The sequence below is a fragment of the Asparagus officinalis genome, chromosome 3 (assembly GCF_001876935.1).
Source record: "Asparagus officinalis chromosome 3, Aspof.V1, whole genome shotgun sequence".
NCBI lineage: Eukaryota > Viridiplantae > Streptophyta > Magnoliopsida > Asparagales > Asparagaceae > Asparagus > Asparagus officinalis.
In genome coordinates this window covers 52,398,808-52,404,807 of record NC_033796.1, presented here as the reverse complement: position 1 = coordinate 52,404,807, position 6,000 = coordinate 52,398,808, and positions in this window count along the sequence as shown.

The window sequence follows — 6,000 nt, the reverse complement described above, 5'->3', positions numbered from 1 at the left end:
TAAATCAAGATTTGAGTCCAAAACCAATGTTTGATCAATAAAGAAAAATTTTCTTTGTATAACTTGATCAAACCACTCATAGAATACATTATAAGGCACGAATAGATGATTCGTGAGCACAAACATATAAATATCATCATATAAGTGAAATATAATGAATTCAAAGCAATAAATCAAAACAAACTCTTTGACAAAAGAATTTCAAGAGAGGCAACAATATATCAAGCTCTTAAGCTTGTATCTACCCATATAATCATTCTATCATCCGGCAAACATGATTTAGGAATAAACACCTAATAAATCTGGAGGGTTATATAAATATAAACCTCTCATCAAAATCAAAACTAGGAATTATGAAAACAAAAGAATTTGACCAATAAAAGGAATTTGTTTTCATAAAAGTTTAAAATACATTTTTCAAAACCAAGAAAAAGGAAAATAAAAACTCTAAAAAGTTTAAAATACATTTTTCAAAACCAAGAAAAAGGAAAATAAAAACTCTAAAATTCTTGGTTTAAAAAAAATTTAAATTTGTTTTGGTACCCAAGAACTCTTGGTACCAAAAGATTTAGGGACATGACCCTTATCATTCAAGCTCAAAGTCATAGGGTTATGAACCCATTTGGGCGCATTTAGTGCACGGGTCCGGTCATAGCAATAATTATGTAAATAACCCATTTGATTGTAATAAGTGCAATGAAGAGGATGCATTTGGTTATGTTGACCATGTGTATGTGCACAAGGAACATTTGCAAGTAAAGATGGTCTTTTAAGATTATTTTGCAAATGAGAAATATTTTGAAATAATATTGGTCTACTTGAAATATTTTGCAAATGAGATTTATCTTTTAAATCAAAACAATATTTGGCCAAATGACCAAAACGACCACAAAGATCACATGAATACACATGAGCATGCATATGATGAACTTTATGAGAGTGTGCATGTGCATGTGCATGTGATGAAGAAGCCTTATGAGATGCACAAGAAACATTAGTCTTGGAGGATTTATGTGCATCATAGCAAAACTTACCTAAATGGCTTTTACGACCGCAAATAGAACATTTATAAGCTTTGCTATACAAGTGTGCAAAGTGTACGGGTTTAGAAGTTGTAGTACGAGACTTTGCACCCAAGTCCATAAGTTTCTTATTATCTACAATGCATGTTTTAAGGGTTGAATCTAAAGATGATATGCGTTCTTTAACATGATCCAACTTATTTTTAGGCATACAAGCATTGGAAATAGAAGTAGATGAAACATGATCATATTTAAATGAATTAAACTCATTTCTAATTATTTCTACTTCTATCATGACATTATTATTAGCATGAGTTAAGCTAGTAATAGATGAAATTAATTTTTTATTTTCAAAACTTAGCATGTCATTGTTTTCTTTAAGCATAGTATTTTCTTGTTCAATGACATCAAATTTGGACACTAGCAACTCATGATCGGATTTTAATTCTACATGCTTGCTTTTAAGATCAATAAAATTATTTTGCAATTTTGTATAGGCATGAGATAATCTTTCATATGCACAAGCGAGTTCATCAATAGATAAATCATTATTGGAATCGCTTACTACACAAGAGTTATCCTCTTGTGGCCGTGTGCATGATGCTCCGCATGAACTTGAAGAAGAATCCTCCAAAGCTTGTCAGATTGCATGCACGAACATGTGCACAAACAAAAACATGTTAGAAAAAGAATTTCTCAAACTTGATATCATAAATCATCATCTGTTTTGTAAAACATGCACGAACATGTGCACGAACAAAAACATGATTTTGTAAATTTTATTAAACATAATAAATCAATTCCAAACTTGATGAAACTTTGCAAAATGTTTATAAACATGAAAACAAACATGTTAGAAAAAGAATTTCTCAATTTTCATTTCTCAATTGTGAAAACTCATTATTTTGTAAAAACATTCATGAATATGAATTTGTTAAGAACATGTTTTTGACAAAAAGAGTTTAAACGCATATTGAAACTTTATGAAATGTCTTCATAAACATTATAACACATGAATATAAAGTAAACATGGTCAATAAAATAATATCACAAAGTTTTCTCAAAATAGCTCGTTTTTGTGAGAAAATCCAATATTGTGTGTGTATATGATATTGAGCTTAGAGTACTTAACACACATAATCTAAAATCTAAACTAGATTACCCAAGCTTGATCTTGATCTTCATTGTAGCTCAACTTGATACACATGCGGATGAAGCTTGAACTTGATCTTTAACTTTGAATTGCAAGGCTTCAACCCAACATTCCGCCAACCTCCATTTGATATGATCGTTATGGCGCAATCCATCCAACCTCCAACAACATTGTTTGTCTATAATATATAGGAAAACACAAATAATAGACAAACAACATTAGTGGTAAATTGTTTGTTAAACATCATCAAAACAAGAATACCAACATGGTGTTATTCGAGGACATCATGATTTAGTGGGAGTTTGTAATTTTCTAGTGCTTTGTGTTTGGTTGTATTGTCTGATCAGAATAAAGTATTCAGTTAAGACACACTATTTTATTATGTTTGGTTTTGACCTCATTAAAGTTTAAGGTAGGACTAGTTGAAAATAAACATGTACTGATCACATTGCACATAATTTTCACGCTGCACATCCATGATTGATCTATGTCGTTTCATTGTATTGGTATATGTGATCATTGATGGGTTTAGTCACGATAAATGTGACGAATGCCGCTTTGATCCTATATTGATATTATCAATGGACGAGATTGTTCGGAAATACCCTTATTCGTGATAGCAATTTCTGAGCTCATAAGGTTGTACACGTTTTAATGAAACATATAGTACCCAAGTGAGAGATTGTTGGATTAAATCTAATTATGGGCATATATGTTACATTAGTGTATAATGCTATCTTTAATGCTAACCCACATAAAGTGATCAATCAATTTGGGTTAATGGGTATTTAAGTAAATCATGGGTTAAATGTGCGGATACCAGATTGTAATTATAATTTGATGAGGGGCCAAATTATAAAAGTACAACAACAATAAATAAGGGGTTATAGTCCCTAATCTAGGGTTACATTCTCTATTCTCTTAATCCTCATCTAAAGAGATTCTAAAGGAGAGACCCTCAAGATTAGAAGATCAAACCCTAATTCAGATCCGTGCAAATCTAAGTTATGGATTCAGGTAGTGCTTCCGCTCTCATTGTTGTTATTTTATTCTCTTTGAATTAATCATGATTTTATGGATTAGATCTCAGATATTTTAGATCTAACAAAATTGTGCTTGATAAGACTGCTCCTCATATGAACTAAATATGCACACGTAAGCACTACGATTATGTACCATTGTACCAAGACCCTCCTTTGTATGAACTGAATATGTGCACATAAGCATTATGATTAAGGGCACATAATACCTATACTTATGTGCACACAAGCAAGAAATGCTCATGAACATGACCTATACTTGTGCATCTCCTGCATATGCACGAAGCGCTACAATTATGTGCACATAATATCTATAAGCGTGTATCTCCTGCATATGCACATAAGCACTATAATTATGTGCACTATAATTATGTATCTCCTACTAGTGCATTTCCTGAAATATACCATACAGCCAACATACTTGTGTACACATGTACATGAAAATGTGTAGAACATATCGTATATCAGGCAACCAACATATATACAACAAAAAAACCACTTTGTTTCATCATTAACACATCATGATGAGTTTGAGACACAGTGTGAGTACAACTTGTGCAAACTTAAAGATTCAAGCACACATAAAGTTCACAAAAATCAGCAATTACCAGTAAAGTTCACATAACTATAAGCATATATACCAATTGAACGTCACAAATATCACCAAAAAGGACACCGAAATCATCATGCTAGGTCTTGGTCTCCAGACTAGCTTTGAAACATCTTTCCCCTTTCCATGTTGTAAATTTTGAGCTGCCACTCTCAACTGTGTCCTGCTAATTAAACACAACCCTTCCGCTTATCAACAGTATTTACCAAGTTGAAATTGCTCTCCTTGCTGTTGAAATGTGCTTCGTCGTGTAGGAGTTGGATAATATGTTATGTTGTGGTGAAGAAAGGATTGAACTGAAAAGAGAAATTGTCAAAAAATTTTGAGTATAGTCTGGAGGTGAAGTTGCAGTGCTAGCAAATGGATTGTAAGTGGTTGGCATGGTGGCAGAAGTCTGACCCTACAATTAATATATGAAACAAAAAAATAAGAAGCAAAGAGTGTAATTACAATAGATTTCAAGTAGGAAGTATGAAACGACCTGAGTAAATGGTATAGTGTTAGTGCCCTCTTGATTCCCTATTGCATTCAAGTAAAAAAAAATTACAAAAGGAGGGAAATAAAACTAGAAATTCAAGTTAAATTTTTTTATATACTTTTAGGTTTTCTCCCTCTCTTAGCCCCATTATGTGGCCTTGGTGGTTGCACTGCTTGTGAGGAGCAGCTTGGATGCTTTCTTCGCCTACCGTATTTGCTTAGTGGAGGTATAGTAAGTGGTGCATTTGTGCATTTGTACACTTGTTTTTGCATTTTCCTTTTTTAACCCTCAAATTAGTTGCAGCTTCCTCCCCAATCTCTCTCCTTCTCCTATTCTTTGTTCTTCCAGGTGTTACTCTAGTCTTTGATGGATCTGCTTTGGGGCATGGAGTCCTAGGCCATTGATTATGTTGAATAGCGGGTTCCTAATCTGTTTTGGTAACAGGTTATTAGGATTCCTAATCTATTTTGGTAACATGATTCTTAATCTGTTTTGGTAACATGTTATTAGGATTCCTAATTTGTTTTATTTTTGGTTTTAGAATTCTTAGTCTATTTTGGTTTTAGGTTTTCTATATATATGGAACGCCTTAAAAGAGATTAGGATCATCAAAAAGAGGAGAGTTGTAATCAGAGATTAGAGAGACTTTTGAATTATGAGAGTGAGATATTGTGAGCAAGTTGAGAACTTTGGTTGAGGGTTAGTTTGTGAGTTTTGTGAGATTGTAACCCTTTGTATTCTCCTTAATTTAGTGGAATCTTCCCGTCCTCTCCCCGTGGACGTAAGCAAATTACCGAACCACGTACATCTCTGTGTTTGTGATTGATCTGTCGTATTTCAGTTTTAAATTGTGTTCGTGTGTGATTGGTTATTTTTATCTCGTGCTTACGACTTGTTTGGTGAGCGAGCACGCTTCCGCATAGGCGCGCGACAGATTCAACCCCTGGGATAGGTGTTTTTTTTCCCATGGGCCAATACATAGAACTTCTTAGTGTAGGCCTCATGCACAAGCCTATCAATTGATAAGTTCTTCTTTAAGATGGCTGCCACTCCATGAACACAGAGAAAACTAGTAAGCTGCCATTTATTGCATTCACAACTTTTGTCTTCCAAATTAACAACAAAATTATCATTGTTCCTAGTCACTTCTAATAATTTTCCTCCTCCAACTATAGCATCACAATGTCTTGCTGCTTCCTTTAACACGTTAATTCTTTATTGAGCCCTAGGTACTAGCATCACAATTATCAGTTTTTGCAATCACTTCTTGTTTCAAAACTACCCTCTTCATAAGAATTCTTTTTATGAACTCCATAGATGGTATAATTGGCTTGTCTCTTGCCTCAAGTATCAGTTTGTTAAAACTTCCACATATTATTTACTAAACGATCAGATTCGGTTTTATGCCTGAAAATACAATAATATAATGAAATTCAACAAACATACATCCTACAAAATAAACAAACCTATAAAAATAATAAACAATGATTAGTGTCAATAAGGGGAAAATAAACTAATAAGGCAGCCATGTATAATTAAAAGACATTTCAGTTGCATACCTTTTGTCTATTAGACATGAATGCCCAGCCATGTTGTCACTAATCAACTGATATAGAAACCAAGTCCATGTTTCCTTATTTTCTGCCTCCAAAAAAGGAAATATATTACCATTGCCATCATTCCCTAATGCTAGTAAG